Raw genomic sequence first — 12,458 nt, 5'->3', positions numbered from 1 at the left:
TCTCGACACGAACTTCTGACGTGTCGAACTAAAGCCGGACCGTACTCTATTCGACATAGTCGAAGTTTAGGCTTGTTGAACTTCCGTCTTACCCAAACCTTTTTCCTTTCTTTTACGAAATATAATCTTAGCCAACGATCTCTGCAAATTTATGTTTTTTTTCCCGTTCAATCCGATCCCTGTTAATTTTTGTGATTTAGCCCCCGTCTTATGCCAGAGGGGGGCTGTAACAAATTTTGTTCAGTGTAAGCACGAAAAAGGCTTTATGTTACATGCGGTACTTGTTTTTCGACTTGCCAGATCCATTCTTTGGGGAAAGGTCCGCCCTAAAGTCATAGGATGGGTAACGACAGTAGGGGTGGTGTTAAAGGCCAATTCAGCGCAGCTTTCGCGCAACACATGAACTCATATCCTAGTCATCATTTTGGGGCCATAGCTCAGATCTGAGAGCCGACCAGGATCTTTAAGAAAGAAACGGGGAAAGCTACGTTGCGCTCTTATGACCTTTTTCATAGACTTCTCCCCCATCCTAGACCCCGTTTTTTAAACCCATCATTGTTTTTGTCGAAAAGACAATGGTCATTGGGAAAGGCAAAGTCATGGCCTTGTCATGGCACTGGCCAAATAACTCTTTAACGAAAAGACTTGACAAAACGCGAAGCAAATGGTGAGTATCAGTGCTCTAAATTTCTGCAGTATCCATACCGCGCCGGGACTTTTTTATCCTTGATTCCAGAAGGAGCGTCTACATAGTTCACCCTTTAAAGGGAGAAGACCTCTTGCGATCTTTTATTCATATTTTTCGTCAGTAATTTTTTGGGATTCGTGCATCTTTAACTTAACCAATGAAGATAAATTCTCCCCCCTACGTTTCAATCAAGAAAAATTGTTATCATTAAAAAAAAAAAAAGTTTCAAAATTGTTTAATTTACCCTTATGGCCATTCTTTTTAACTTCCTACCCCTTAAAACCAAACTCCCCTAATGATATTTGAAAGGGGGGGGGGGGGGGGGGGGGGGGGGGGGGGGGGGGGGGGGGGGGGGGGGGGAGGGCCCCGGGTGACCAATGGGGAGGGGGGGGAGGGGGGGGGGGGGGGGGGGGAGGGGGGGGGGGGGGGGGGGCCGAGGGAGGAGGGGGCAAAAACGGAAAAATAAACCCCCCAAAAAATCAGACTCACATGAGGTTGGTTGTTTACTTGGTACCACTGAGGGGTTAAAAGGGGGCCCTTGTGAAGAGTGGTTCTCTGTGGTATTGTACTATCCTCCCCTGTTGGGTGTTAGAGGGGAAAAACCCGCTCCCCCTGAACCTGTAATTAGGGTACACCCGCATCATGGTTTTATCACTTCGTGTTTTGGAAATAAGTATTTACTCAGAAATGTTGGGAGGCCTTAGGTGTGCCAACGAAGTAAAGGGATTATTTGCAAAATTGATATTATCGGGAAAAACAGATTGTTCATTAGATTAAATTTTAAGGGCTAGCAAATCGAAGGCCCCAAATTAAAGGTGCGAAATCTTCAAACCCAAAAAGACAGAATTAGTAGTGCTTACTTTGTAGGCCCCCTTCCCCTGGGCACACTTGAGAGGCCACCCCGAGGCTTAGCAAGGTCGATACCAGCACCCGTGAGGTTTCCTGGATAAGTGGGGTTTTTGAATGAAAAAAACAAATTAATAGTTAAAAAACTAAACTAAAAAAACTAAAATTAATAGTTATCACATACAGATTGGTATACAAATTCGGCAATTAAGTCGTTAAATCCTAGTCTTCTAATTAGTTGTAATACAAGGCCAAGGCGAATAAATAAAAGATATAGTGATCAAATGAGATATAGACTGAAAAACAGGGTCGTGATACCTTGCGATACTGCTTGCCAATGCGTAATGCTCAAGCGTTGAGGCTGTGTCCTCATTGCTGTAATCAAACATAAGGGGATGGAAGACTTCTCGCAGCCTCGTGAGCTTCATACTGACATGCTGCAACCTCTCCTGAGCTGAGGGAGATTGGGTTATGGTACCCAATATTATGGTAAAAGAGCATCTTTTATCATCCTTTAAATGATATAAACCGAATAACCAAAAGGCATGGTAAAACATGAATGGCTTACTTCTGTTGAGAGAATACGAGAGGGTAAGACAGTAAGGTTAACCACCACAAACTTCACATACAGCACAATCTTCCAGCAGAACTTGCTGACTATCTCACATCTCACGTGTATGGGCAACTTCCGATCCTTCTCATCGCTTGTCATGAAGGTTTTACGGGAAGTTGAAGTGCCGAGATAAGGGAACTGGAGCTTGTAGAACTGGGGGGAAAACCGTCTAGTTGGAATGCGCAGAAGATGTCTGTAGAGGGGTTTATGTCGTAGAATGAGAGGGATTTGGAGTGCTGGATCACACCACCTGCAAGGCAGTGTGTTAATTTTTTTTGGTTTTTGAGGGGGTGCAATGAATTTCAGTTTTAATCTTTCGTTGGAGATATCTAACGGTCTAGATAATCGGCTGGGAAGTAAAATGGCCCAATATATCGAGTTTGGAAGAAGTTTTTGTGCTTTGATCCAATCAGTTGTTTGAATTTTAATTCTTATCTGCTGTAGATAAGCGATGTAAACAAGTTCGACTATGTGATGTTATCTATACTTCTACTGGTACTGACTCTCTGCTTACTGACTACCAATGCCAATAAAGGTTAGTACCCATTATTATTATAGTTGTTAACAGTTCTTACTTTACAACAGTGATATCCAATACAAGGAGGTGTCACAACAAAAACATTTACTCTCAAATTAGCTGCACGTTTAGATTAGTTACTTGATTACAACTAATATTATTAGTTATTAATTATCATAAGTCATAACACTTAATAGGGAAAGTGACTCTGATAGCTACTTGTGACAATGTCTTGGAAGTGTATCTTGATGGAGTTCAACATGAACAACAAGACGGTACCCTTGAAAACTGGGATCAACCGACAGCGTTCCAGACATCAGAAGCATTGAGGGTGATAGCATTGAAAGGCAGTGACCCAGGTGGTGGTAATCGTGGAATATTAGCATCACTACAGAACGAGGAAGGAGAGACAATATTCGTGACAGATACTAACTGGAAATGCTCATCGGTCGAGGAAGAAGGATGGGAGCTGCCAGGATTTCAAGATAGTTCAAATAACTGGCAGAGTGCTTATATTGCTTATAAGTCAGGTGGTCCCTGGGGTCGAATAGCTTCAATATCACGTGATGCAGACTGGATCTGGGCAGTCGGAGGTACAGCAGGTTCCACAGCTTACTGTCGCGGAGTAGTAAGACCAGGTAATTTTAATATTTTAACAGAAAATATATTTTAGTGAGAGTTGGCATCGTTCTGTTGACTTTTGTTTTGTTGATAGTAAGGGGAAAAGTGGCATTCCGTTGGATTTGAATGTTCACAAGGATTTCTCAACGGAATATGGTAGTTAAGACCCCTACGAACATAATTAGACTTGTTGCCAATTTTGTATCTCAACAGAAACACCACTTTTACCACTTTTTACCACCTTTGTACACCTGTCTGGTTTGCCAAATATCTTTAGTTGTGAACGTCGTAAAAGGCTGCAAATTAACCTAGAATGTTTATCTTATCAAGGAGTAAAACTTTTGTGTGAAAATTTTTACATTGGACAAATCAGCTAATTGGATAATTACCCAATTAGTTAATCACCAAAAAAAGTGAAAAATTTTTTATTGGCTCAAAATGATTGAAATCGTTTGAAACACGGAGAATGTAGTTTTTAGAAAAACTTCAAAAAATTTTCACTTAAAAATTTTTTTCGAGACTTAGAAAAAGGTCTTGAAAATTTAAAAATTATTTTTTTCCGCCAAAAGTGATCGAATTGCATGAAACGTGGATATAAATGCTTTGCAGAAAAACTTCGAAGATTTTGAGATAGGGGAATACTAAAATCATCAATATTTGAAGTTGGAGTTCAGTAAATCTCGACATATTTTAGTAATTAGGAATAGCTTAGCGGAAAGGGCTGAACCTGAAAAAGGTTAACCACACAATATTAGAGTTTCATAACTAATTACAATACAGCTTTATCAAATTCCACATAAAGAAAAGCACAAAAGGACCATTTAAGATCGAACCGATTTTACCTGCTGTACTATCATTTTATTGATTTCAATGATCAAAACCTCTGTACCGTCAATCTTGCCAATCTATACCGGGTATCTGAATGTACCGGACCTCTTATTTACCTCTATAATTAGACCCAGTTGTGCAAGAAATGCGATTTCTCACAGGGGTTTCTTTTAACTGTGCACTTTTTGTCACTCTCGCAACTCGCAAGAGGCCCGGTATTATAGGGGGGTATAGGAAGCGAGTGTAAATATACCTTCCATCATCCACTGTGGCTTTTTTTGTATTGTGGAATGCGCATGCCGCTTCGTTTTGCTATGCCAGATACTCGAATAACCCCCATATGTCATTGCCAGGGTCGGATAGAGCTGGAGAATAGCTTTGAAAAGTTGCTAGAAATAGCTAGATTTAGAGTAAACTGGTGGTAGCTGGGTGGTGCTAGCATGGATGTAGCACTTTTTGTCACTCTCGCAACTCGCAAGAGGCCCGGATATAATAGGGGGGTATAGGAAGCGAGTGCTAAATATACCTTCCATCATCCACTGTGCCCCCACTGTGGCTTTTTTGTATTGTGAATGCGCATGCCGCTTCGTTTGCTATGCCAGATACCTCGAATAACCCCCATATGTCATTGCCAGGGTCGGGATATGAGCTGGAGATAGCATTGAAAAGTTGCTAGAAATAGCTAGATTTAGAGTAAACTGGTGGTAGCTGGGTGGTGCCTAGATGGATGTAGCAAAAACTAGCTACACGGGGTTTCTTGGAGTTGGTTATTTTAGGGCCCAAAAGAGTGCCGGAACTAAAGTTACTTAAGTTGCGTTGAGGGGCAGGAAACCCGGGTGTCAGGGACACAGACTACGGGCGGGAGTACTGCAAGGCAATAGAACTGCAAGTGATACGTCTAAACGTAAAACGCCGCGAAGTAGATTTTAGGTGAACTGATGGAAGTGGGTGGTGCTAAAATGGGGGTAGCAAAACGTACTACTAAAAAAAACAAAAAACTAAGGCTGGTTGAGACCAAAAAAAGTTAATCTGTCCCTGGAAAAAATCCGTTGGGAAAAAAGCGAGGCGAAGAGTTTGATCACAAACCCTAAGCCTAAAGAAGAGGGGGCTAAAGAGACCACTTTGATAAACAATCAAAAAAGGGGGGGGTCGTCTCTCTGTTTTCACGATTCTGATGAAAGGCTGTTAAGCCGGGAGGTGTTTTTAATGGGTCGGATAGTGTCCTGGTTGCTTCCAGGCCCACCCTTGTCGCTTGAAAATAAGTTCTCACCCCACCTCTTCCAAAAATGCAGTGACCAGAGCGGAAACTCTTCTTCCTACTCTTCTTTCAACCCAAACAAAATCAGGTTCCAGCTCCTCTCCTCCTCTGCAGCCACAATCTTATCTCCTTCTTCGGCGTTTTACTGTTGCATACTGTATCACTTGCAATGTTCTTGTTGCACTTGCAGCTACTCCTGCACTGTAGCTCTGTGTCCCTGACTACACCGTGGTTTACAACTGCCCCTCAACTGCAATCTTAAGTAACTTTAGTTCCGGCACTCTTTGGCCATTAAAATAACCAACTCCAATGAAACCCCGTGTAGCTACGTCTCTGCTACATCCATGCTAGCACCACCCAGCTACCACCAGTTTTACTCTAAATCTAGCTATTTCTAGCAACTTTTCAATGAATCTCCAGCTCTATCCCGACCCTGGCAATGAAATATGGGGGTTATTCGAGGTATCTGGCATAGCAAACGAAGCGGCATGCGCATTCAAAATAAAAAAAGCCAAGTGGTGATAAAGGAAATTTACACTGCTTCCCTTTTTCCCCCCCTATAATCCCGGGCTCTTGCGAGTTGCGAGATGACAAAAAGGCACAGTTAAAAGATCCCCCTGGAAAATCGCATTTTTTTGCAAAAACGGGGTTAATTTAGGGAAAATAAGGTCCGGTACTTCGATACCCGGTTGATTGGCAAAATTGACGGTACAGGGTTATTGATCATTGAAATCAATAAAAAAAGTAGTACGAGGTAAAAAAAGGTTCGATCTTAAATGGCCTTTTGTCTGTTTCTTTTGTGGAATTTTTATAAACTGTATTGTAATTTGTTAGAAACTCTAATTTGTGGGTTAAACCTTTTTTAGGTTCGGCCCTTTCCGTAACATTCCCAATTATAAAAATGTCGAGATTTATGACCCAACTTCAAATATTTGATGATTTTAGTATTCCCCAAACTCAAAAAACTTCGAAGTTTTTTTGCAAAGCATTTTTATCCACGTTTCATGCAATTCGATCACTTTGGCGGAATAAAAATATTTTTAAATTTTCAAACCTTTTTTCTAAGTCTCGAAAAAAAATTTTTAAGTGAAAATTTTTTGAAGTTTTTCTAAAAACTACATTTCTCCGTGTTTCAAACGATTTCAATCATTTTGAGCCATTAAAAAATTTTCAAAATTTTTTGGTGATTAACTAATTGGTAATTATACAATTAGCTGATTGTCCAATGTAAAATTTTTTCACACAAAAGTTTTACTCCTTGATAAGATAAACATTCTAGGTTAATTTGCAAGCCTTTTACGACGTTCACAACTAAAGATATTTGGCAAACCAGACAGGTGGTACAAAGGTGGTAAAAAGTGGTAAAAGTGGTGTTTCTGTTGAGATACAAAATTGGCAACAAGTCTAATTATGTTCGTAGGGGTCTTAACTACTATATTCCGTTGAGAAATCCTTGTGAACATTCAAATCCAACGGAACCCTTAAATCGACCACTTTTCCCCTTACTATGACTGTACTGAAATGTATCAAATTGTACACATTGACAAGCGGTGCGGTGGGAAATATTGTTTAAATGTACTTTATTTATTGGCAAAATTCATGAAAAACTTCAGTCTAGTACATAATTATATTGACATAAACTAGCGTATAATGTAATCTAGGTAAACTATAGGTAAAAATATAATATTATTCATAAGCTAAAATGTACTAATCTCTGTATTCTAAATGGGGAAAAGAAGAAACATTGTCAGTCAGTCGAGAAAATTGTCAGTCAGGCTATATGGCAGCTTTGTAGATGTTGTGACAATGCTAGTAGTGGTCCCAGGCTTGCGACTGGAATTGCGGTGTTAAATCGATTTAACGGTATACCAACGATCCACCTCCCACTTCTTGTTTGGTACTTAGCATTAATAGTGTTAGCTGTAGCTAACACTATTAATGCTATGATACATAATTTATGTATCATAATTTCAGAATGCACCACTCTCGACTCAACATGGGGAAACGTTCAGACTGAGCCAGTACTGCCAGTTGACCTCGATATAGAGATAAAGTTCACTTGTCTAGCAGACCATATCCACAAGGGTGCCAGCAAGGGAACTTGTCAGAGCGGTGCTGTAGTCCCGACTAACGGACCTCCTCCCCAGTGCTCTTCAATAGGTAAGTAACACAACTTATGGCGTTAGTGCTGAGTTTAATATTGGGGAACTCCCCAATCAATCAATTCAATCATAAATCTATTCAATACAACAAACTGAAAACTGTCCAAGTAAACGGCTAGAAATTCTAGTTTATAAGCGGTAAACTAAACGTTTGAACAAATTAAAACAATTCTGGGGGAAGAGGTACGGTAAATTGGAGTACGGTAAATCGGGTAAGGTACATAGGGGTACGGTAAATTGGAGTACGGTAAATTGGAGTACGGTAACTCAGGGTACGGTAAATCGGGGTACGGTAAATCTTTTACTGTTTTACTACCTTACCTAGATATTATATATTTCCCCTGTATGAACTTGAAAAAGGTGTAAAATACAGCGAACTGTGCACGATATAAAGAAATCTCTTCTTTCTCACAGTACTATAATACAGAAGTAAATAACTGTAATACATTCCGCCCAGAGTATACTGAATGCTTTACAACTTTACAAAAACTTTATTGTTTGTATTGATTCAAATTAAATTAATTACTCTTCGAAAGTTTTAACTCAAGAGCCACAGTACCATTTAGACGTTTGCTTGAATACCCGATTTGTTTTTAACTATACATTGGCTTCGATTTTATTGGCTTCTATTTCACAGTATTTGTTGCAAATAATACATCAAACATTGATTGACTTTTGATTTAATTCTTATCTGCTGTAGATAAGCGATGTAAACAAGTTCGACTATGTGATGTTATCTATACTTCTACTGGTACTGACTCTCTGCTTACTGACTACCAATGCCAATAAAGGTTAGTACCCATTATTATTATAGTTGTTAACAGTTCTTACTTTACAACAGTGATATCCAATACAAGGAGGTGTCACAACAAAAACATTTACTCACAAATTAGCTGCACGTTTAGATTAGTTACTTGATTACAACTAATATTATTAGTTATTAATTATCATAACACTTAATAGGGAAAGTGACCCTGATAGCTACTTGTGACGATGTCCTGAAGGTGTATCTTGATGGAGTTCAACATGAACAACAAGACGGTACCCTTAGAATTTGGAATCGATCGACAGCGTTCCAGACATCAGAAGCATTGAGGGTGATAGCATTGAAAGGCAGTGACCCAGGTCTTAATAATTATGGTATATTAGCATCACTACAGAACGAGGAAGGAGAGACAATCTTCGTGACAGACACTAACTGGAAATGCTCATCGGTGGAGGAAGAAGGATGGGAGCTGCCAGGATTCAAGATAGTTCAGATAACTGGCAGATTGCTTTTAAGATAGGCTGACCACGGTGCCAATCGCTTTGGTCAAATAGCTGCAATATCAAGTGATGCAGACTGGATCTGGCAGTCGGAGGTACAGCAGGTTCCACAGTTTACTGTCGCGGAGTAGTAAGACCAGGTCGAAAAATACATTTTAGTGGGAGCTGGGATCGTTCTGTTGACTTTTGTTCTGTTGACTGTAGTGAAATGTATCAAGTTGTACACATTGACAACGGTGCGGTGGGAAATATTGTTTAAATGTAATTTATTTATTGGCAAAATTCATGAAAAACTTCAGTCTAGTACAGAATTATATTGACATAAACTAGCGTATAAACTATAATGTAGATAATTTATGTATCATAATCTCAGAATGCACCACTCTCGACTCAACATGGGGAAACGTTCAGACTGAGCCAGTACTGCAGTTGACCTCGATATAGAGATAAAGATCACTTGTCTATCAGACCATATCCACAAGGGTGCCACGAGGGAATCTGTCAGAGTTTGTTGTAGTCCCGACTAACGGACCTCCACCTCAGTGTCTTCAATAGGTAAGTTACACAACTTTACAAAAATTTGGTGCCGAGTTTAATTCTGGGGAAGTCTCCAATCAAAACAATTTAATCATAAATCTATTCAATACAAAAAAACTGAAAACTGTCGGGTGAGACACAGTTAATAAATGCGGGTGACTAAAATGCAGTACGGTAAAATTGGGGTACGGTAAATTGGAGTATGGAAAATTTTGGGGGAATGGTAAATTGGGGAAGGGAAAATTTGGGAAATTTTCGGTAAATTGGGTACGGAAAAAATTGGGGGACGGAAAAATCTTTTACTGTTTAAACTCCCTTACCAAAGATATTAAAATTTTTTCCCTGTAGGGAACTTGAAAAAGGTGTAAAATACAGCGAACGTGCACGATATAAAGAAATTTTCTTTTTTTCCACAGTACAAATTTTTACAGAAGTAATAGCAAAAAATATATTCCGTTTCCCTTTTTTTATGATGTCTTTATATTACAAAAAAATTAATAATCTGAAAATTAAATTTTTTTTTAGTTTACTGGGTAAGTTTATTTTAAAAAAATTTTAAAAACGTAGATATAATTTTAATGTCAAAAAATTTGAATTTGAAAATGACGGGGGGTTAAAATTTAACACGTGCCCAATTTTTAATCAAATCGGGTTTTCAGGTGTGATCCCAACGGGAAGCTGGTCCGTAAAGAACCACTAGTTTTTTAGAAGCCCCCGAAAAGGCCCGCAAGGAATAATAATATCCGTGAGTTCCCCGGGGTTAAGGCATAACCAACAGAAAAAAATACAAAGTTGTTTTAATTTACACTTTGCTATTACAGTTATCACTTTGGGCCTATAATAAAAAATGTTAAAATTGTCTGACCAATCCCATTTTTTCCCGGGAAATACTTTTTTAGAAGATCAAAGAAGGGTTTAAATTTAAAGGGCCCTTGCAAAAGACCCTGGTGGGGGGAGATAGCCGCTGTAGTGTTTTTCATCAGGGGAAACGGTCTTCATATTCCACCTAACATCGCAAAAAGTACCCACAGACCCCCCCCCCCAAAAGGCCCCCTCCCCCCCCAAGAGCCCCCCCCCCCCCCCAAGCCCCCCCCCCACAAAAGCTCCCCCCCCCCCACAGAGCCCCCCCCCCCCCCCCCAAACAGAGCCCCCCCCCCCCCCCCAAAACCCCCCCCCCCCCCCCCCCCCCCCCCAAGAGCCCCAAATGGCCCAAAAACCTGTTACTTACTCAGTCACAGCTACAAAGATAGACCTAAGAAAAGAATTTTAAAAACTTAAAAGTAGGGCCCCCTGATTTCCTGAGCACAGCTTTTAAATTTGTATATCCTGGATAAAGAAAAGATTGGGGACAGTACGTCTTAAGATTTAAAAAAGTGTTCTAAATTGCTGGTTTTTGATTTCGATTTCACGAATTTTTTTTGCAAATGATTTTAAAAAAAATTGATGATTTTAAATTTTTTTTTTGTCATAAAATAGGGGTACCCTTGGGGGTTCTTCAGGGAGGGTCGACGGCATTATTAGAGTACTGACAAATAGAGTCGTGCTTAACTGTTCCTACTTGCAAAAAAGCCCGTCCAAGTGGGGTTGAAAGTTTTAGGGCTTAATTTGTTTTTATTACGTCCCTGAGTTTTTTTTTTAAAAAAAATTTGTATTGTATTTGATATTTAAATTATTCGATTTTTTCCCATATTTTATGAGAACTGAATTGGTCTCATTTCAACCGAGAATGAAATAAATTTTTAAGGTAGTTCTTTCTCAGATTAATAAAAAAAAAAAGCGCACAGAGACTTTTAAAAAGTTGAAGACGGGTTGTTTATTTAGGGTATAAGCATAAACCACCGACTTTCATTAAAAAGTTTCACTAAAATTTTAAAAAAAAAACATGGTAAGGCGCAGCTAATTTGAACTTGCCTAAACACACGAAAGTTTATAAAATAAGATCCCCCCGTTTAAAAACATTTAAAGGGGTGATACCGAAAAAAGGGTGTTTTTTAAAAGTTCGCCCCGGGAAAGTCACATCTTGTTTTTTAGTGTGGGTCTATTTTGATTTAATTCGTAGATTTTTTGCTTTTTTGGGCGTTCATCAATTTTTAAAAAAGAAATATTTTCCCAAAAATAAGAAATTTCCCCCGTTTTTCAGTGTCTCCACGGTAGCTTGTTTAAATGAGGGTGACGGGAGGGCCCGTTACAGAAACCGGACCGGGGTTTTAAGGGATCACATGTCTGGAAAGGGAGTTTCCCCCCTTTGGGAAAATTGGGCCCCGCTCTTCCTGCTACTATTTTACAAACTTATCACCCTGGAAATTTAGGTGGGGGTTTAAAAAACCCCTAGGGGTGGCTGTAAACTAGACCTTTCTACGCGGATAAAGTTTTAAAAACGGTTAAATTGGGATGTAATGACTGAATAAGGGTGAGGGCACTGCTCCCTGTGTTACTCACTGATATGTGGCAAAAAGAAAAACTCGTAAAGGTCGTTCAATTTTAAGGGAGGTTTTCCATTTCAAAAATTTCGAGACATGTCCCCCCTAGCTGGGGACAATCCTAAAAAAACAGTAAAAAAAGATAATTAAAGTTATAGTTTATTTTTAAAAGTTTACAGGGAAACAAATTTTTTTAAAACCGTAACTTTACATTTCCCCGATGATTTCACCTGATACCATCGAAACCCTTTTCAACAGGAATAAGCCCCTTTTCCCCCGCAGAGAGAAAGGGAGGAGCTGAGAGGGAGTGGAAGAGAGGTTGGGGGGTTTTCTAACAACACCCCCACAGGGGAAAATCTGTCCCGTTTTTTCAGTGGGGGAGTCCCGAGTGAAAACCCTGTACACTTCCTAGCACCCTCCCCTTTGGATGAGATCGTTAAAACAATTTCCCGATAGAGTTGATTGGTCCCCCCCCCGTACCCGGCGCCTGTAAAAACCGGGGGGCTTAAGAAAACGACCAACTTTGTCTATGAAAAGTTGGTCCTCTCCTCCCCGTTCCCCACAGAAACCCTCAGCGATCTGAACAAGAATTGCCTTTATTGATATTTAAAATTTTATTTAAATTAGAAGGACAAAATTTTTAATAAGTCCCGGGAAAAAAAAATACCCCAATTTGGGAAAAAATTGAAAAATGAAAAGTCA

This window comes from Bolinopsis microptera, chromosome 3, assembly GCF_026151205.1.
Source record: "Bolinopsis microptera isolate Bmic1 chromosome 3, MBARI_Bmic_1.0, whole genome shotgun sequence".
NCBI classification, from domain to species: Eukaryota; Metazoa; Ctenophora; class Tentaculata; order Lobata; family Bolinopsidae; genus Bolinopsis; species Bolinopsis microptera.
Note: the sequence above shows the minus strand (reverse complement) of the source record.